At 42.5% G+C, this 22333-nt stretch overlaps 1 long non-coding RNA gene across 1 annotated transcript in view; it reads left to right on the top strand.

The window, feature by feature from the left end:
* LOC115071718 overlaps positions 1-16277 on the top strand; it is a 30343-nt gene extending 14066 nt beyond the window's left edge. Inside the window, exons 2-3 of the long non-coding RNA XR_003850805.1 lie at positions 14055-14128; positions 16222-16277. This is a non-coding gene — a long non-coding RNA (uncharacterized LOC115071718). The remainder of the gene's footprint in view (positions 1-14054; positions 14129-16221) is intronic.
* The last annotated feature ends 6056 nt before the right edge of the window (positions 16278-22333 follow it).

The following is a 22333-nucleotide window of genomic DNA, read 5'->3' as shown; positions in this document are numbered from 1 at the left end:
TTCCATTGCATAGCTATATGACATGTATTTAGCCATTTTGTTAACAGGCATTGGGCAGCATCCAGTGTGTGTGTGTGTGTGTGTGTGTGTGTGTGTGTGTGTACACTTGTTTGTGTAGGCCAGAAGTCCATGTTGGGTGGTTCCCTCAATTCCTTTCTACTTTATTTTTGAGACAGGATCTCTAGACGCATCTGGAGCTCACTGATTGGCTAGACTGGCTGACTAGCAAGTCCCAAAGATGCTCCTGTCTCCACCTCCCCAGTGCTGGGATTACAGGCCTACACCATTGCAAGCAGCTCTTTCATGTGTAGGGATGAAATGCAGTCCCAGTGTTTGCATAGCAAGTACGTCACTGAACCATATCGCAGGCTCAGCTTCCAACAGTGTTACTAATGTAAAAATGACTTATTACATGTATGCATTTCTTTCTCTTTTGTTTGGTGGGATTTTTGATTTTGTTTGTTTTTGTTTTTGAGTCACTATGTGACTGAGGATGACCTTAAATTCCTGGCACTACACGCATGTACCCCACACCTCACATCACAGTTTCTTTTGAGTAAATACCTAAGCATGGGTTTATTGAGTAAGAGCTTATACCACATGTTCTGGTCTAGTAGCAACTGCCGACCTTCCAAAGTGGTTGTACCAATTTATTTTACCACAAGGGGATATATGAAAATCATCCTTGCCGATAGTTAACATGTTTTCATCTTTTTTATCTTAGCCACTTGGTGGGTAAGCAGAGTTGCTCTCCTGTGGTTTCAATATGTATTTCCCTATTAATTAATGAGCGTTGCTGGTTTCCCATTTTGCTCATTTAGTCATAAGTATTTTGTCCATTTTGCTACTGAGCTGTCTTTTCCTTATTGACTTGTGAGTTTTTTGTATATATTCTGGTTTGATGCACTATTATTCATTTATTTATTTAGACAGGGTTTCATTGTGTAGCCCAGCCTGGCCTGAAACTTGCAATGGCTTCATCCTCCTGCCTCAGCCTATCGAGAGCTGAGATTACAAGCAGGAGCCACCACACCCAGCATAAAAGCTGTTTCTCTTCTTCTAGTGCTGGGGGATCACATTCAAGGCCTTCCATATGCTGCTGTGGGTTTTTAAAATCATGTATGTGTCTTTGTGTGTAATATATAAGAATTAATGTGTGGATAAAATTTATCCCATCAACTTTCTCACTTTGGGTGAGAAGAAGTTCTTCCCTCAGTCCAGTCAGTTTTACCCTCTGCTTTTCCTTTATGACTGCCGTTTGTTTTTCTGGTTTGCAGTTGGGAGAGTGTTGCTCCAAGGTCACAGAGGTGTTTTCCTCTAAAAGCTTTGCTGTTTCTTTCACTTTATTTCTGCAAGGCATCAGGAGTTGGTTTGTGGTAGTTTGAAGCAGAAGTACATTTTTCTTTATTTCCTGGCCAGTTGGCCTCCCACCCTTTATTGAAAATACCACCTTATGCCCAATACCATCCCAGGGCAACTTTATTGAGAGTCATGTAGTTGTAGATGTGGTTTGCTCAGGACTCTGCCCTCTCACAACTGCACAGGTACCAGGCCTGTACCAATTGCAACCACTCTTCGACGACGATGATGATGATGATGATGATGATAGCGCTAAATAAATCCGTATTCTTCTAGAATGCCTTGGCTCTTCTAGACTTGGGCACTTCCATATTAATTTTAGAAAGTTTTGCCAATTTCTGAAAACAAATAAACCAACATACCTCTTGAGTTTTGATTAGGATTGCCTGGAAGAAGGTACTATTTGAAAGAGCTAATATGTTTACTTCATCAAGTCTTCTACCATAACAATGTACACACTTCTATTTATTTGACTCTAGTTTTTCTGAGTAACATCATATAATTTTCAGTCTTGTACATCTTTAATTTCTAAGTGTCTGAGTTTTAATGTCATTGTAAATATGTTTTATCTTCTGTTTGTTGAAGTATATATGGATATGGTAACCTGTAGAAATGTTGTACAGACATGACCTTATTTTGGTTTTCTAATACTTTATTAAGAAATTTGCAGTATTGTTTCTGAGAAAAGGGAAAAGTAGGGTTGGGATTTTCTTTCTCATAACACTTAACAAGGTTTGTAAGTCATGCTTGTGTTATTCTAATATTTTGAAAACTTCTGAGAGGCCCTCTTTCTGTTTCCATCCTCTTCAAGAATTCTAGAAGACAGGATTTAATTCTTTTCTAAATATTTGGAAGAACTCACTGGAAGACTCTTTGGGCTTGGACTTTTCTTTCGGGCAAAAAAAAAATCCCTTCAATTATAAGCTACAATTTTAATATATTATTGAAGTGTTTGTGTTTTCCTTCTGTGCTCTGTCAGCTTTGGTAAATTTCATTTTTCAAAAAAGGCCATTTTATCCACATTATCAAGTTCATCAGCTAAAGTTACTTCTATCCTTTCCTTTCCCTTTTATATTTATGTGATCCATGACGAGACCTTCTTTTTCTTGGCTCTTCTTGCTGATTTGTGCGCTTTACCTTTTTTTTCAATCATTCTTGTTAAAACTTTACCAACTTTGCTAATCCTCTCAAAGAACTAACTTTTGACTTTCTTGATTTTCTCTATGTTTGATTTTTGTTGCCTCGGTTTTTTCTTTTCTCTGGTGACTTTCCTTGAGTTTGATGATTGTTCGTTTTCTTGGAGTTTCTTGAGGTCAGCATTGAAGACAGTGGGTTTTTAATCTTTTTTCTTCTGTGATGCAGTATGTACTTGTAAGCCATTCGTTCCCTTCTAAGCTCTCCTTAAGTTTTGTTTTATAGGCATTGAAAATGTGTTTTGTTATTTAGTTTAAAGGATTATCTAATTTTCTGGGTTCTTCTGTTATAAATCCCATATATTATTTGGAATATATTGTTTAAATTTTAGGCAGTTTGGCCTTTTTACTGTTTTTTAATTTTTTTAATATTTATTTTTCATTTTATGTGTATGACTGTTTTGCCTGCATGTATGTAAGTGCATCCATATCATGCAGTGCCCATGAACCTCCGCCCCCTGGCTTGGAACTGGAATTAGAGATGCTTGTTAGCCACCATGTGGGTGCTGGAAACTGAACCAGGTCTTCTGCAAGAGCAACCAGTGCTCCTAGCTGCTGAGCCATCTCTCCACCCCTCTAATTGTTTTTTATTCCGTTAAAAAACGTATTGATTTGGGGGTGGGGTGAGAGCACCGCAGGTCCTGTGTGGCAGTCCCAGGACATTTGTGGAAATTTGCAGGAGTCCATTCTTGCTTCTACCACGTAGATTCTGGGACTCGAGCTTGCGTCTTCAGGCTGCTCCGAGCCAGCTCATTGGCCCCCTGTTTTTTGGTTTTGATTGCTAATTTAATTCCACAGTAGTAAAAGAAGATATTCTGAAATTTCTTAACATTTTAAAATTGCTCAGACTTTATGCTATAATATATGGATTTTAATAAATATTTCAGATACATTTGATATGATAGGAATTGGTCACTAGTAGGTACAGTTTAACATACGTAGCAATTAGACATGTTAACTGTGCTGTCCATATCATCTATATACTTACTGAGTTTTTGTTTGGGCTTTTTCTATGGGTTATTGAAGATGTCTTAACTCTTCTCACTATGATTGTTAACTTGTACATTTTGGAAGTTCTTTCCACTACGTTACTAGGTACATCGATATTTAAGTCTGTAACGCCACTGTCCTGCTTACAGTTCCCACTGCCTGATGACAGTGTGGACATGCCAGCTTCCTTCTTCTCTTTCATTAGTGTTGGCAGGGTACGTTTCTCTCCCGTTTTATATCAAACATTTGTTATGTATAACATACATGTGGATTTGTTTTTTATATAGTCTGACAATTTTCGTCCTTTATTTCATATTTTATCTATTGCACTCGGCACAGTGTCTGGTATATTGAGCTTGTAGCTATCCTCTTGCTTTTTTCTTTATATTCTTTTCCCTTTTTTATTATTTTTATTTTATGTGTATGTGTGTATTGTGTGCATGTAGGTAAGTGCACCCGTGTCGTGCAATGCCTGCGGAGGTCAGAAGAGGCTGTCGGATCCCCTGGGACTGGAGTTATGGACAGTTGTTAGCTGCCATGTGGGATTTGAACCTGGGTCTTCTGCAAGAACAACCAGTGTTCTTAACCGATGAACCATCTCTCCAGCCCCTCTTTTCCCTTTTATATTAGGTTAGTTTGTCATCTTTTCTTGTTCTTTCAGAATATTAAAAATATTATTCAATGCTTTTGCTCTAATAATTTGTTATGCATGATTTTATTTTTCTGAAGTAGTTATTCTAGACACTGATGCTTACTTCTACATACATTTAATACTATCAAGGACAGTCATTACAATCACCATTTTGTATAGACAACTTTAATGCTTACCTATCTATCATCTATCTGTCTGTCTGTCTGTCTGTCCATCATCTATCTAAGCTTTCCAATGCTTTTTATTCCTTCCTGCGTTTCCATCTGAGATTTTTTTCTTCTGCTTTGAAGAACATCTTTTATTTTGCCCCAAAATATTTTTATTCTGCCCCAAAATGCTTTTTTTGAGGGGGGTGGGGCTTTGAGACAGGGTCTCCCTGTCTGTCCTGGAACTCACTATGTAGACCAGGCTGGCCTTGAACTCACAGAGATCTGCCTGCCTCTCCCTCCTGAGTGCTGGGATTAAAAGTGTGTGCCACCACGCCCAGCCACCCCCAAAATGTTTTTATTCCACTTTCTCTTAAGAAGGATGGTTTTGCAAGATACCATCTAAACAGCAACTACGTTCTTCAAACAATTAAAGTTGACAACATTGTCTTTTATGATCTGTTATTTCTGTTTATAATTGTAAATTTTAATGTTGCTTCTTTGAAAATAGTCTTTTTTTCTTTTGGCTAATTTTAGAACTTCTTAAAATATTTGGTTTATATTAATTTGACTGATGATGAGCTGTTTGTTTCTTTCTGAATTTTGACCTTACTTTTGAATCTATGTATTAATGCCTTTGTCTTTGGAAAATCTTGCTTATCATCTCTTATGTTTATTTTACTCTAGCTTTTGAAACTCCAGTTACATATGAATGTGGAATGTTCCACATGTGTTGTGTTCTGGGTATTGTTTGTATTGCTTCTTTGCTTTTTTCTCCAAGAATCTCCTACTGACACACTTTCAAGCTCACCAATATAGCTCCTTATTGATGAGTCATTCTGTGTCCAAACTGCTGTATAACTTATCCATTTCTTCATTTCATGTATTTTTCAGATGCTTAGAATTCTAGGATGTTCATTCAGTGTTTTAAAAGATTCTAGCTCTCGGGGGCTGGAGAGATGGCTCAGAGGTTAAGAACACTGATTGTTCTTGCAGAAGACTCAGGTTCGAATCCCAGCACCCACATGGCAGCTAACAACTGTCCATAACTCCAGTTCCAGGGGATCCGACAGCCTCTTCTGTCCTCCGCAGGCATTGCACGACACAGGTGCACTTACCTACATGCAGGCGTTAACACTCATACACATAAGATAAAAATAATAAAATATTTTTTAAAAAGATTCTAGCTCTCTAACAAAATTATCTTTTTTACTAATCATTTAACTATATTCTTTATCATATCTATCATAAATATTTTACATTCCTTTTCTGGAAAGTAGTTTTTAGTTCATTCCTGGGTTAGACATATGAGAAGCTTGGTTTTTAAATTTTTGTTTGTTATTATTACTGTGTTTGCGAAATATGTGTGTATGTGTGCACGCAGGCACATATAACTGCCATGATGTGCCATGTGGAGGTCAGAGGACAGCGTTGTGAGTCAGTTTTCTTCTTCCACCTTTATGTGATTTGGGGATCAAACTCAGGTCTCCAGGCAGCAAACCTAGGCTCTCTAAGCCATCTTGCCAGCCCAAAAGTCCTTTTTCCAGGCTGGCCTCGAGTTCCTTATATAGCTGAAGTTGACCTTGAACTCCTGATTCTTTTTCCTCCACCTCCCAAGTGCTGGGATTACAAGTATGAGCCACCACACCCAGCTCAAAGTTTAGTTCCTTGCTGTGTGCTAAACCTCATACTTCACCTTCGCACCCGCAGTCGGGGGTGATTTATGAACTGCCTGTTATTAATGCCTCAGTGCGAAGGGATGTTTACAGTGTTGTGCTCTCCTTATTTACCTGCTGTGTTTTGTCTTGACAAGACCATATCTCATCTCAGGGAAGAAGTACGAAGAAAGTCAGTGCAGAGGCACTCCTGGGCAACAGGTCTGTGCCTCCACAGCCTCCTGAAAATCCCATTTGTGTGTGGCACCATATCCCATCATTGCAAGGGTTTTAGGAATATCTTACTGTCACTGCTGCTTAGACACTGTCCTATTTGAGCACTGAATAAGCATGACTCGGAAATATAAGCATTATTTAGCCAATTAGGCTAATTCGTTTCCATGATCTATTTATCCTTAAAATTGATGTTGCTTTATCTGTAGAATGAAAGAATTATTGTCTGTTAATATATGCACCCACTAATAGATAACAGTACATTGTATACAGCTATTCACATAAATTAATTCATGTCTATTAATATATCCATATCTCATCTCTATTTTTTTTGGTCTTTTTGAGACAGGGTCTCCCTGTAGCCCCAGCTGTCCTGGAACTCACTATGTAGACCAGGCTGGCCTTGGACTCACCAAGATCTGCCTGCCTCTGCCTCCTGAGCACGGGGATTAAAGGCATGCGCCACCATGCCCGGCTTATCTCTCTTTTTTTAATTTATTATTTATTTTATGTGTATGCATGCTTTGCCTGCATGTATGTAAGTGCACCCGTGTTATACAATGCTGTCAGAGGCCAGAAGAGGGTGTCAGAGCCCTTGGAACTCGAGTTAAGGACAGTTGTTAGCTACCATGTGGATACAGTTAATCCCAGTCCTCTACAAGAGCAGCCAGTGCTCTTAACCACAGAGTCAGTTCTCCAGCCCCTCAAATCCTCTTTTAAGCTCACTGTAAATGAATCCAGTTTTCTGTCTTGTTATTCTCTGAAGCACCTTACATACCTGACAGATTCTCTGCTTAGTCTGTGGGTCAAATTGAATTGCAAGATGTATCCTTGCTTTAAGAGAAATTAATATTTTAAAATCAGACTTTGGGGGATGGTGACAAGACTCAGGAGTAGAGTACTTGCCTAGCATACATGAGGCACGAAATTTAATTGTAAAACTGAAAAAAAAATCGGACTTTTTGTGAAAGAACGTTGTAAATCTTTTTATTTTTAATACTTATCTGCTTTGAAGATGTGTTTGCTTTTTAATGAATTCTTTACCTTCTATCATGTATTTTAGAAAAATAAACTTGGAACACAGCCACTGTGCAACTGAGCTAATTAAAAATTTGAGATGGAATCTGGTTAAAGAAGTACTGAAAATAGATATGAAGGTTTGTGTGATATCCTTTTAGTGGCAGGGGTAGGCAACAGTGTTCATTCATTGATGAAGTGCAGAATTTAATCAGACTCAGACACTTGCTGAGTGGTATTTTGCAGTTTTCACAGACCATTAATAGTCTCTTGGTTAATTCCTTTAATAACTTGATAGGTGAGAAAAATACAAAGAAGCAGAGCCAAGGCATTTACTCACATTCGCACACTGTTTATTGGTAAAGTCAGGACTTGAATGCAAGTCCTCTAATGCCTAGATCAGTGCCCATTTTGTATCCATCCCACATACCTAAAACAGCCTGTGTCTCTAAAAATGAATGCACACATAGGAAACACATCTTTCAGACACACAGCTGGATTACAGCTTCTTAAGTGATCACCCTCTCCCTTTTCTGAATGGCTCCTTGTCACTAGATTTGAAAGACTCAAGCTTGCAAACACGTGTCTGGGTGAACAGTGAGCTTCCTGGAAGCTCACCTAGAAAGCCATGCGGTGGGAAAAGAAGCAACGATAACACTGTTTAGTTTAGCCCTCCTGCGTAGTTTCTCTTTCTAGGCACTGAACTGAGTTTCCAGAGCCAGGAATTACCGTTGTTTATAATATCCAAGGTTATTAATACGCTGCTTTTAGAAAATTTTAGGTACACCAGATTTCAGGAATACTTTAGGAACTTCATGGTGAAATTTAAAACGTGCTTCAGGTAAAGCTAATGAACACCACACTGAAGACTGGTTGGTAAGAGAGACTTTGAGGGCTACAGCACTGCTCTGGCATAAGATGTGATGCCAATGACGGCTAAAATACTGACACTACGTTAATGATGGATGCAGAGAACCTCAGCACCAAGCTGCATCTCCTCAGTGCACATGGAGCATCTCAGCCCCCTCTACAGTGAGCGCAGCTCTGTGTGTGTGTCTATGTGTGTCTGTGTCGTGTGTGTATTTATGTCTGTTTGTACGTATGTTTGTATGATTTATAGTAGAAGAAAAGGGTGGAGAATCTGACACCAAACACCATTCTACATGGTTATCTGGTTATGGCCAACAGACAGAATATTCTCCAAGAATAGCCCCATGACACCCTGTGAGAGGAGGCACTTGTTTTGGGTTGATGTGTTTGGGGACATCTGTGCCACCTCACCTTCCTGCCGTTCACAGTCTCGGCTAGAAAGGACAAACAAAAGCAGCCCTGACCCTCTTGCCCTGCCTTGATGACCTTAGGAGTAGACCCATGGACCACAACCCTCAGATTCTCTCTCATGATTTTGAGGCAAGGTATAAGGGCCAGGGCAGGCTGTGGACTGCAACTGACAGCCCCATGCTCAGGGAGAACGGAGGCCAAAGTCATGAACAGTAACTACTTGGTACTTCTAAATTGTAAATAGAGGAAGCAGAGTGTCTGTGAAGTGAAGAAACTAGACATGTTTTTAAAGAGCAGAGAGTATCTGGGTCAAAATCAAAGATGAAAAAGAAGGAAACGATACACAGATTTCCCAGCACAAGTCACTATGAAGCTGAACTTGGTTTCCTGCTTGTAGAGGGACTGTGAAGTCACCAGCTTTATCTTTACAGTGAAGTCCTCGTTTTAATTTCAGTTACTTGGAGCTAGATTTGATTCCTAGCAACCAACAGCCTGTGACTAAGGGACAGCCCCCTCTCCCTAGCACCCGTGCTTTGGCTCAGTCCTGCTCTCCTGTCAGGAAGGAAAGGGTCCCCAGATCACTCGGGCTCTCACATGCTTAGCTTGCTAGCTCTTCCAGGGTCTTCTAGAAGAGCAGAGGGGTGTGAAGGCCACACACAGTGCCAGGACTGACAAGTTACCATACACTTTCGACATGCAGTGTAGGAGGCACACCATCTAGTTATGATATCAACTGCCAGCCCCACACTGAAAAAGGGCTGCTTACTTTCACAATCCCTACCTGTTCCCCACCCTGCACAGTGCAAATGATACAGACCTTTCTAGCGATGCACATGCCTTGGAAACAGGGATGAGGGTCAATGTCTGCTGTGTATGTCACACCGTCATTCTCTTGAATGGATGCATGTCTGATCTAAGCATGTTTAGAAACCCTCCTTCCCTTATGCCACACTATCTGGACTTTTATTACCCCTGAACTGTGAGTTCTGCTAGAACTGTTTGGAGTGCATGAGGAAGATGGGAAATCATTATTAGTTTTTCCTTGGACCAGGGGGAAAAAAAAAGTGGAGTTGGCCCAATCCCATTCACAAAGTGGTGATTAAAGGAGCCAGTATCAGCAATTAGAAAGGGCTTTCTGAGCCAGCACGACCTACCTACGCCTAACTGCTACTTCTAACTGTAGCACCTCAGGCTGGAATCTATCCCTAGCCAGTCACAAAGCAGCTTTCCAGTGAAGACCCAGCAGCACAGAACGTTCACATGAACGCAGTTAGGTGCACTAAGCCAGTGGCCCCAGAGGCTCACACTGGACATGATATGACACTGAAGGGTCAGTTCTCACAGATTCCACCTAAGACCAAGGAGCAGAAAAAAAACTTCAACAGGCCAGTGTAGGAACATCAGTAGAACCCAGAACTATCCTTAAATACTGATTTAGGGGCTGGCAAGATAGTTCAGCCAGTGAAGGCCCTTGCCACCAAGCCTGACAGCCTGGGTTCAGTCCCTGGAACCCACCTGGCAGACAACAGCTGACTCTCATGTGTCCTCTGACCTTCACATGTACACTGTGGCATGTGCATACCCACATATATGCAAACACACACACACACACAGTAAATGAATGTAATAAAACATACTTGTTTTGTTTTGCTGTTGCTGTTTGGTTCTGAGTCAAGGTTTCCCTGTAGCCCCAGCTAACCTGGACCAGACTGGCCTCTATCTCTTAGAGGTTCACCTGCCTCTGCCTTCTGAGTGCTGGGATTTAAGGCATGTGCCTCCACACCTGGCTGTCATAATTTTATTTTAAAATGCTATTTTAGAAAAACTTTCATTCATAAAGAACCTCTTCATATGAAAGACTATCATTACCATTTTATTTCTCTTTCCTGTTTCATTAGAGGCAAGAGTAATACCCAGAACACTGAAAAGTCACACAGAAATAAAAAGAAAATGATGCTTTTGGCATGCTTTGTTCTCTACCATATTATGGTCTTGTCTGTTCTAGTATAATAGTAGGATTTATTTTCTAAACATTTCAGCGTTGCAGGATGAATCACTGTGGATGTGGAGATAGGCTGAGTCATCCATCCATCCTTCAGTCACTGTCTTGGTTTTCATTTTTGTCCTGTACCCTTGTCATTATACTGAAAAGGATATTGGGCATTCTTATATTTAAAGCACTCTTCACTTCCATTATTTTATTTGGTTCACAAGTAATAAAGCCACCATTAACCTTGTCTTAGCTCAGAGTCCTATTAAAAATATTGGATCTGTAAACATGAGTCATGAGTCTCTAGTCCATCAAATCTGGTACCTTTTAAATGGGAAGTAAGCTTAGTAAGGAAAGGAAAGAGAGACCACATGTGGGTGTGGTGATAAATCCTTTTCTTCTTCGCTTTGTTTTTAAGTAAACATTAACAGTTTTAATAACATTAAAAGTTAGTTGAGGGGCTGGAGAGATGGCTCAGTGGTTAAAAGCACTGGCTGTTCTTGCAGAGGACCCAGGTTCGAATCCCAGCACCCACATGGAGGCTAACAACCATCTGTAACTCCAGTTCCAGGAAATCCAGTGCTCTTTTCTGTCCTCCATAGGCAGTGCACAACATAGATGCACTCATATATATGCAGGCAATACACACATCACATAAATAAAAACAATAATAATAAAAAGTTATTTGAAAATCGTGTTTCAAATATAGAGAATCTAGTTTACTATATTTAATCTTGAGAAAAACTTTTTTGATTTTTTTTTTGTATGTGTGTGTATGAGAGTTCTTCCTGCATGTTTGTAAGTGCACCCATGCATACAATGCCCACAAGGCCAGAAGAGGGCATCAGATCCCCTGGAACTGGAGTTAACAGATGGTTGTTAGCCTCCATGTGGGTGCTGGGATTCGAACCCCTGTCCTGTGCACTCCCTCCCCATTGTATCCCATCTTAAATACAATTGTCTAGGTATTTGATTCATTATACTGTGTTAATTTGGGGGAAGATTTTTTTATTTGTATTTTCTTTTTTTTCTTATTTTAAGACAGGGTCTCCTTGTAGCCCCAGCTGGCTGGCCTGGCACTCTGTAGACCAGGCTGGCCTTGAACTCACAGGGATCTGCCTGCCTCTGCCTCCAGAGTGCTGAAATTAAAGGCGTGTGCCACCATGCCCGGCTATTTGTATTATTTTCAAGGAAAATAAATATAGATAGAAAGGAACAGAATGTTACCTGGAGCAAACTATGATTGGGGTTGGGGATTAGCACATGAGCTGTGGCACTGGTCCTAGGTTCAATAATAATTCTGCAAGGGGCAGGGATACAGGAGAGATGGTACAGTGGTTAAGAGCACTGGCTGCTCTTGCAGAGGTCCTAGGCTGGGTTCCCAGCACCCACATGGTGGCTAACAATGGTCCTTAACTCTAGTTTCAGGGGATCCAGTGCCCTCTTCTGGCCTTGTGGGTATTGCACACATGGGTGCACTTACGTACATGCAGGCAGAACACCCATATAGGTAAAATAAAAATCAATTAAAAAAAATGTTTTTAAAGAATGAGTGCTGGTGGCACCAGAGAGTTGAGTGGCTGCCACCAGTGGGGTTTTGCTTCAGCTCCGTTTCAGTAAAACATTGCACCCCCCAACCTCACATTCATCCTCACTGACTGATGCTCTTCTGTGTCTCCTTTGATGCAAGGTTTGTAACACAAACATTCCCAACTATTATGTATTTAATTCACTACTCAGTAGCTATTATATATCCCATGCAATAGCTATCATTAAACCCCTTAATTTCTCCCATTCTAACCATATCAATGGCGAAAACTATGAGTTGAAATGGAAATTTGAGTTTACATTATTTCTAAGGGAAAACTCAGAGAAATGATTTGGCCTAGCAGCCTCCATCTACAGCACCTTGATGCTTTGGCAGTTTAGGCTACAGAAACAGTAGATTCCGTTACCTTTTGCTCTGTCCCATCCCCAACCCAGGCCTATATTAGAACATTCTTCCATCGGCACACTGCCAGCCTAGAAAGAGACTGTGATGTCGGGAGATTCTAGATTTCCTTTTAAGGTCAACATATTAGAGTATTAAGTTGAACCATAAAATTGTCAGTTCTGGTAAGAAATAATTGACTGGCAGTTTCCCGTTGCTCATGCCAAAGAGCATTGTGGTTGGATTCCAGCTGGATTGTAGGTGTCAGCTTAGGCCCGCTCCTTGACAGCTGAGCCTAGGTTTGTGAAGTAAGAATAACATGCAGTGTGGGATTGATGTGAGAGTTAGCGATGACCCATAGAAGTGCTAGGTCTGCAAGTATTGAATGTTCGAGAAATAGCCAATGGTATAATACTAGTACCGGTATAAATAACTTAGAGAAGTCCTTCACTTTTCCTCTAGCAATTTCTGCATATATGGCAAGGATGGTGGTTGCTATGGTAGGGACTGTCTGTTTGGCAAGCATGATTTTAAGAACCCCAATGGCTTTAAAGGCCCTCTGTTCCACTGTGCTCTGGAATGCCCTAGTAAGACCATAGATATAGTTCAGTGTACTCGGTGGATCTAAATAGGAGGTGTACGGAGCACTCCAAGAACAGAGTTTAAAAAAACTAAAAACTAAAGCACCGAGCAAACACTCTGGACTTCGGGCAGCAGAATGGACTGCCTGGATCCCCAGGACTCCGAGTTATTAATAGTGACTCATTTCACCATATTCTGAACAGATATATATTTATATGTCATGCAGTATCAGTGTGTGGAGACTTTCAAAGCTTGATGGCCTTTGAAAAATGTATTATCCTGGCAGAGAACAGGGTGAGGAGGGAGCCCCTACCACAGTGTGCTCATTAAATGCCCAGGGAAAGATGAGTACTGCAACGGTGCCTGGCACGTGGCCCCATCTGCTCAGCCAAATCTGTGATGAAGTCAAGAGTTGCACGACAGTAGTAATTCGCAGCTATTTATGACCATTGTAACAGCGAAGGTCAGATTAAAAGGCTGTGTTTACATGCCAAGCGACAGAATGCTTCCACGAACATTTGGTTAAACCCATGAACCAAGTAATGAAAATCCAACCAGTTGGCGTGGAAAGTGTGGTTAATGCGCCTCCAAGTTAACTCTGCCTTGCCAGGGCTCTTCTGCATTTGAGGTCCCGTGGACTCCCACACTCCTGTGCACAGCCTCCCTTCCCTGTCCTTGCAAATCACAACCCTGCATCCCTCCAGCTGGAAAGGTTGGGTGAGTTAAAGGCCTCTAGGAACAGAAGAGCACCTGTGCACTAATTAAGAAAATGTATTTTTAGCACAATGTTTACTGTCTCGTTGTCCATTATGGGATCAATCAGTTAGTGACCCTGATGACTCATTTGCATCATGATCAGTTAAACCCTCTCATTTGTGCGTTTAAAGGAACTTGAGGTTTTCAGTAATTATCACTTCCTGACAGCCTGAAGGTCAGACTCTCCTTTTGTTTCATTTTGCAGTCAATCCCCTCATTAAGGGTTATGGAAAATGAATAATTAAATATTTGCCATTTTCATATTTCAGGTAATGAGAGGCCCTCTGTTCCAGAAAGTGCGCAAGGAGAAGTCAGGAAGGCGAAGACTACCTCCCACAGACATGTGAGTTTCAGCCCAGCCCTGTGAAAAAGCTCCTCTGCCCAGCTTCCCCCAGACTGAAACAAAACAAGATGAAAACACTAGCTAAGGGCAAGGCTCTGATTCTCCTGAGCTGTGTGATGGCAAAGGAGCAAAGTTACTCCACGGAACAACTGAAGGGAGGAAAGGTTTATTTGGGTTCACAGTTTCAGGGGGACTTTGGTTCGTCGTGGCAGGAAAGTGTGGCAGGAGCTCAAGGAGCTGTTCACATTGTGGTGGACCCAGAGGCAGATACAGCCTGGAACCAGAGCTGGGCAATATCTTCAAAGGCCTGTCCTTAGGGACCTGCTCCTGCCTTTCAGGCCCCACCTCCTAAAGGCTTCATAGCCCTCAAATTAGTACCAAAAACTGGGTACCAGGCACAGACAATAGAGCCTGTGCGAGGCATTCCATACCCGAACAGTGACAGTGGTGAACCTTTGACCCTACAGGTGTTCTCCACTGTTTAGTATGGTCATGTCAACTGGACATGGAAGAGTTGGCAAGCATCAAGTGTAGAACTGAATGACTGGCACTCACAACTGCCTGACACAGTCAGAGAGAAGTAAATGTGGGCTAGCCATATTATCATTTCACTCTCACTCAAACAAACCACCAGAGTGATGCAGTGCCAGGCCTCAGCCAAACAGCCACTTGCAATGTTTTTAAAAGTTTACTTTGATTCATTGTGATAAAGATTAAGGGCAAGTGGTATGAGGCCCCAGAGAAAACCCCACATCTCTGCCATGTTAGGAAATCCAACTCCTACCAATCTTTCTAGTTACGGTAAAAGGATCTTTGGGGCGGGGGGGCAGGCTGAAGGTACAGGAAGTAGAAATAGAGTAATAGATACGACCCAGAAGACCACAGGTGGTGAGAGGAGCTGAAGCTGCCCACAGCAGCCTCCCAGGTACAGTCTGAATTCCTGTCACCCCCAGACTCCATCCACCACCTCAGCCCTTCCTCCAATTCTCCAGGACACCAGAAGCCCAGTAAGCCTGGACCCCCAGGTCTTGTGCTGGGAAGACCCTTCAGAGCCAGCCTTTGTCCCCCGTACCTTTGTACTTTGATTCATCTGACAGCATTTGGAGGACCCTTAAGCTCATGTCAACTAAAAGTGGACTCAGCCCTGCTGAGGATACCCTGGCCCTGTTAGGAAACACCACAGTGTCTTAGCCTTTGCCGAGTCAAGCAGTGCACTCTACAGAGTAGGGGTAGCCCCTTCAAGACACGGAGAAAGCGCTCCAGAGGGAGGGTGGGTTTGGGCTGCGTCTGGAAGACTCAAGATTTGGCTGACTGAGAAGCAGGAGAATGCTTTAAGTAAGTGAAGAATATGAGCTAGGGTCTGAGGCGCAACACTGAAATGGGGGGTGGGGGGGACGGTGACAAGGGCGGCTCCGATTGGCCAGTGGGAAAGGTGTGAGGGTTGGATTGAGGTCTTGGAGTTTATCCTGCTGTCATTAGAAGCAGAATTCCTGAAAGGAGAAGAAAAAAAGTATGTAGTGTGGTGGGTTCAGAGCTGATGGAGATGGTGAGATGGTTTGATGGGAAGATGAGAGAGGACTAAGCTGTAGTAATGGAGCCCAGGAATGAAAACTAAAATAAAATTCATCAGAGCAGATCATTGACAATATGCAAAAGGCTCAGCAACCATTGTTCAGAACTGAATCTTAAAACTTGGAGTGTCATTCATTAATTTACCTGAAGTAGTCAGTCTTGGTTGGATTTTTGTGTGGAAAGTATTTTGCTCCTTTAAAAGAGGTTCTAGGAAGTGGCCGCTTCAAAACCACTCCAGGAAGGATAAGCTCACAGGGAATGAGCAGACTGTGAATGATTCAGAGAGTGGCTGAATTGCCGATGTACCTCAAAAGAAAACACTCCTGGATCGATGCTCAGCCCAAGTCCTGTCATAGCAGCTTCTTTCCCTCATGGGGGAAATCCTTTCTAGATCTTCCCCCAGGGAGCAGAGAACCACTGCAAGGTGGAGTCAGCAAGTTGTGTCATTCTTCCTTCAAAATGAAAATCACAGTCAGAAAATGAAGTCTGAAGAACTTACCTATTATTTTGTCGTTTTTCAGAGGAATGCATAAAACAAAAGAATAAAACCCACCCAGAGTCACCCAGTGTCAGACCTGCGCTAGGAGGTAAGGGCTTGGATGGACTCCAGGTACAGTGCTCTTTCTACTTGGCCACAGGAGTCTAGAATGATTATTTTCATGGCTGAAATAGGTGTCGTTTTCCTTTTTCTTCATCTAGTATCAACCACTCTTTAATTTGACAAATTCATTCCATTTGTTCTTACTCTCAGCATTACATTTTCCTGTTTATAGAATTAACTGTGAGGTAAGTCTTGTCTTGAAGACGTCGTCACTTGGGTGTGAATTGCTCAGTGGAAAGGAAAGAGGAACAGATGGAAAAGTACAGCCCAAGTGCTCTACCTTCTTAATGGTGTTTAGGATTAATTGGTGAAGAGTCATCAACGAATACTATTCTCTGATCTATGTGGAGACAGGGAGCTTCTAGGTGGGGAAGACAGTGGTCCCTGCCACACACCTCCCTACATGAGAACCCCTTCTTCTTCCCTTAGGAACACGTCCCCTCGGGGCACCAGCAAGACTCAATGCCATGTTCTCCCCCTGTCATGGGTGGAATGTGAAATGACCCCCAAAAGTTCATATGTTGAAAGCTTGGCCCCCAGCTACTGATGTATTTTGGCAGGTTCTGGAAGCTTAGTAGGTGGGGCCTAGCTGGAGGAAGTAGATTATGGTGGGGGGGGGGCATGTCCTTGAGGGCTGTCTCTTGCCCTGGCCCCTGCCCTGTCTGTCTCTACTTCCTAGCAACTCTGCTCTGCTACACCCTTCTGCCAGGAGTTTCTTCCTTACCACAGGCTCTTCAGCCAACCCAGCTTTGGACTGAAATGGTGGGCCAAAATAAATCTTTTCTCCCTTAAGTTGTTTCTCTCAATATTTTCCACAGCAACAAAAGGCTGACACACCCTCCATCTATGTGTCCCAGAAAAACTGTAAAAGAAATAAAGTGTACCTCGTCAAAACCTGTTCCTTTTCTTTTTCTTCAACCTCTTTTCCTTTCTCTGTCACTGCGTGAAATTGCTTGTCTGTGCCCCAGACAAACACACTCCAGGCCCGGTGCTTGCGCCTCTGTGCAGCCCTCCCCACTGGCACTTTCCCACAGACCTCTTTTCCTTTCTGCTGGAAAGGGGATGCTCGGTTCCCACCCACAGCTCCTGCAGACTGTTCACCACCACAGTGGCCTGGCCTGACCTGGCTCAGGCACAGGAAGTCTTTGTCAGGGGAAGCTGTGGATTTTAACTGACCCTGTACAAGCCCTGGAATATATACACAGAGCAAGGACATATGTAGCTGAGCATCAGAAAGGCTGTAGGCGTCAGCACAACCCAACAGAGCACTCACGTGGTGCGGTTTTCATTAGGATCTTGTTGCATTAAGCAAAAACCATGTAAGAGATCAGTCTAGATGTCTGGTTTGATGGTATTTCTGTTTTAAAATTGCATCAATTGGAAATACAGAGATAGATGATAAGTTTCCTAAGCGCACTTCTGTCTGTCACATAATATTCAGATCAACTCTTTCTGCAAACTTTGAACATTTCAGAATTAGCTAAGTCTTTTTTCTTTTCTTCTTTCCTTTTCTTTTTTTCCTTTTCTTTTCTTTCTTTTTTTTTTTGTTTTTTGTCTTTTTGAGACAGGGTCTCCCTGTAGCCCCAGCTGCCCTGGAACTCACTATGTAGACCAGGCTGGCCTTGAACTCACAGAGACCCTCCTGCCTCTGCCTCCTGAGCACTGGGATTAAAGCCGTGCGCCACCACCCCTGGCAAGAATTAGCTAACAGTCTTATGACATCTTGGCTCCTGGGACTTGGTGGAAGGCTCCACATCTCTGCTGTGTTCTCTGGAAGGCAGTGAGTGATGGGGCCAGTTGGATCTTCTGATTCTTTCGTCTCATTTCTCTTTCTCACAGTGTTTCTTAATTTATGATTCTTTAACTTGACAATCTTCCAGTGCTTTTTATTGAATTTAGCATCAAGACTAAGGTGGTTCTTTTTTCAGTTACTTGAAAGGATGTGTTAGATGCCGGCTCTCTACAGCGTTGCTCTAGATGCTGAGCAAATCATGGGAAATAAAATTGCTTCTCATCTCTGGGTTTTCATTCTGATTGAACAAACAAGCAATGATCAAGTGATCACTCAATAAATATATTAATTAAAATTGTGATGAGTGAATTAAAGGAAAAATATTGTTAATGATTTACAACCTAACTTCCAATGGTCATAATTTTATTAGAGTCTATCTAACCTATTTCATAGTATAAAACTTGATGATATAAATTAAATGGATATTCTACAACCAATTAGGTATATAAAACTATAATATCTGTTTTTCTGTTTTCTGTGCATATTTTCCTTCCCGGGCCCTCCATGGCCCACCAGCCTAGCATTTGCCAGATCCCAGTAGCTGGTAGAGCTTGGAGTAGAGGCATCCCGCTCCTTTCATTTAGCCCATCTTAGCCTCAAACTCGATTTGAAGTTGAATATGGTTTGAACTTCTGATCTTTCTGCCTCTCCCTCCTGAGTGCTAGGATTCAGGCCTGTGCCACCCACACCTGATTTATGCAGTACTGGGGATCAGACCTAGTATGATAGACGAGCACAGTACTCTACCAACTGAGCTACATCCCCAGTCCCAGTCCTCCCCCCTGCTTTTTGATGATAACAAGGTCCACTTTAGTTATCAGAGAGGTCACATGGTCCAAAAGAGTCCAACTTGAGTCTTTCTCCAGAATTTTCCTACTGGACTACTGACAGATTGTTGGCTACGGGATGGAGAAGCTACAAGCCTGGTCTTCCCATCCTTCCTTCCCCAGCAGTCACTGGTTCTCCTGAACTCAGAAGAACAAATCAACAAAGAGGCAGAGATGAGAGACCAGTAAAGAGAATCGCGAATTGAGAGCTCCAGCCTTAGGTATCTCCTGCCCAGTCCTCTGTGGCCGTTTCCATGTTTGGAATATAGGAGACTCTAAACTTCTGTGTCATTGTAAGTGACTTTGAGTTGTTCTGTCTCTTGTTAATGACAACTCCATGTTAATTTGAAGCAAAAGCATGTAACATCAGTGTTTCTTATGGTAGATCATTGCCTGGGAATTTCTTAAAATGAATCTATCAAGGCCCTTACTTTCCTGGTTAATTTCCTGGAGGCAATTCTCAGTTATACCATGTACTGTGATTATTTGTTCAAAAGTGGGGACAGGGAGCGTCACCCTTCATCGTCAATTCATGCTAATGAGATGTTCTCCTAAAATTCTGATTGGTGAATGCTTAAATCACATGTCACTGGTCAAACTGCAGCTGCTGTGACTATAGCAAGAGGCTAGAAGTCTTGGTAGGGTCAGAATCTTGGCCATCTCCATGGTCTATGGAATAAGGCCATCATATGCTCTGCTAGAAGGAGGAGATTCTTATGCCCCCTTCTTTAGGCCTTCTGATCAAAGACAGCCCAAATTTAAGAGGATAAATTTGGGGTGAACTTGTTCGGGATTTTCCCAATTTCCCAGAAAAAGGAAAAGCCGCTGTGAGTCAAAATCAGAGCACTAGGAACAGTGACACAATATTGACAGAAGTGACTGAAGGAAGGGAAGGTTTATTTTGGCTCATGGTTTGAGGGTACATCAATCACATGGCAAGGAAGGCGTGGTGGCAAGAGCCTGAGGCAGCTGGTCACGTTACAGTCACACCCAGGAAGCAGAGAGAGGTGAATGGTGACGTTCATTCCCCTTTTTATTCAGTCCAGGACCCCAGCCCATGAAATGATGCAACCCAAATTTAGGGTGGGTCTTCCCATCTTAATTAACCTAATCTAGAATCTTCCTCATAGACGTGCCCAGCGGCTTATCTCTTACATGATTCTAGATCCTGTCAGGCTGCTGTTGATATTGACCACCACAGCAGGCCATGGCACCGGCCTGGCATCTGCTGGATCCAGTAGATGGTGGCTTTGGAGCAGAGGCATCTTGCACAGGGACCACATGTAGGTGGACTGGCGGTAACCCTGACAGCAGGGATAGGATGCTTCAGAAAGGAAGGGAGCAGATCCTTGGGATTCAGCTTGGGCTCTGGAGTCACCTGACCTGGCGAGCCTCTCACTCCTTAACCATTTCTTTGGGAATCTGTTCTGATTCAGTCTTCTGGAAGAGAAAACTGTTGAAAAACATGGTTTTCACTCCAAAAACTTCTCTTTTACATACAGATGATATTCCCAAACCAGAAAAATCAGGACCTTTTCTGCCAATTACGAACTGGGTGTTCTCAGGAAAGCCATTTAACCTTCAGAATCTTAGTTTCTCATATGTAAAATTGAGACAGAACTAATAATTACTTTATAGGTTGTTTGAAGACAGAATGCCAATGTGAGAAAGTGAAAAGCTATTCTGACACCAGTGAGCACTCAGGAAATAGTAGGGAGAGACTCCAGCAGCTGAGCTGGTGGAAAGTCATGGGGGTAAAGAACTTGCTGATGCGCATGGTGCCAGAGTGGGGAGGGTAAGCATGGCTTTCTCCAGCCCCAGGATCAGCTGTTGGAGTGGGCTCTTGGTGGGGCAAGAGGCACATAGCAGAGCCAACAGCTCAAGGGTTGCTGGGCTCCTCAGAGCTCATTGCTCTAAACATGGCCCTGACTCTGCTGATGCAAGCCTCAAAGGAAGGTAGGGGGTGGGGACAATAAAGGACAGAGGTGAGTCTTCTCTCCCAGAATCCTTTGTACCCTTTACACTGCTGATGTTCAGATCTAGAAGCAACAGAATTCTCAAATGCACCCTAGATTGCCCTCTTCATCCTATCTTCTTCCAGCCTGGATGATTTGTGTTTACTTCCTGCTGATCCAGTAAGGCAAATTGTAGTTTATTTTCCTGATGTGATGAGACTAAGCATCTTTTCACACATTTATCAACCATTTGCATTTTCTCTTGGGTTTACATTATTTGACTTATATAATAAGATGGAATTATTTTAAGAATCAGTTCCAAGGGCTGGAGATGATTCAGGGGTTAACAGCTCTTGCTGCTCTTGCAGAAGATCTGAGTTCAGTTCCCAGCACCCATGTTGGGCAGCTCACGATTGCCTGTTACTCCAGTTCCAATGATCTCTCTCTCTCTCTCTCTCTCTCTCTCTCTCTCCCCCCCCTCTCTCTCATAAATTAAAAACAATAAAAATGGCTGGGCCTGGTGGTACACGCCTTTAATCCCAGCACTCAGGAGGCAGAGGCAGGCAGATCTCTGTGAGTTCAAGGCCAGCCTGGTCTACATAGTGAGTTCCAGGACAGCTGGGGCTACAGGGAGACCCTGTCTCAAAAACACCAAAAAAAAAGAAAAAAAAAAACCCACAATAAAAATGAATCTTTCTTTTTTAAAAAAAGAATCAGTTCAAGTCCAGTGTTAACTGCGGCCACTCTGCAGTTTGCTTAGTTCTCCCTTAAACTTCATGCCCTTAGTTCATGTTTAATTTCACAAGCATGAAGTGTTTCAGGAGACACACATGCTTTATCGTCCTTTGGCAGATTCCTGATACTAGGTAGAATTCTTTCATCTTTTGGATTCATGATTTAGATCTATTAATAAAAAGTAAAATAAACTTTCCAGTTTGCCTTTCACCTCAACTTGACATCATTCTAGTTGAATGAAAACCCCCAGGTAACAGGACTTAACAAATTTTTGCTCAGGTTAAAGAACAGCATTAGTACAGACTTTTGAGGAAGGATGCTTCAAGAAGTTTTGAATGCAGGACAGAACGGGTGGCTCAGTGGTTAAGAGCACTGGCTGCTGTTGCAGTGGACCTGGGTTTGGTTCCCAGCAGCCACATGGCAGCTTACAGCCATCCATAACTCCAGTTCCAGGGGAATCCGACACCCTCCTGTGACATCCATGGCACCGCCCGACACAGGTGCACTTACACACATGCAGGCAATATACCCATACACAAAAAAAAAAACAACAAAAAAAAAAACATTTTTTTAGAAGAAGCTTCAAATGGTCCCCCTAGGATTTGGAACCTGCTGACCTCCTCTATGCTTTCTGCTGCTTTTAACCATTCTCCCTCTGTGAATAGGGACGGCTTGAGCCATCTTAGCGACTCTCAGCTTTTTCTGCACATTGGAATTACTCAG

The sequence above is a fragment of the Nannospalax galili genome, unplaced genomic scaffold (assembly GCF_000622305.1).
Source record: "Nannospalax galili isolate Female #2095 unplaced genomic scaffold, S.galili_v1.0 scaffold841, whole genome shotgun sequence".
NCBI classification, from domain to species: Eukaryota; Metazoa; Chordata; class Mammalia; order Rodentia; family Spalacidae; genus Nannospalax; species Nannospalax galili.
This window is presented reverse-complemented; position numbering and strand designations above follow the sequence as displayed.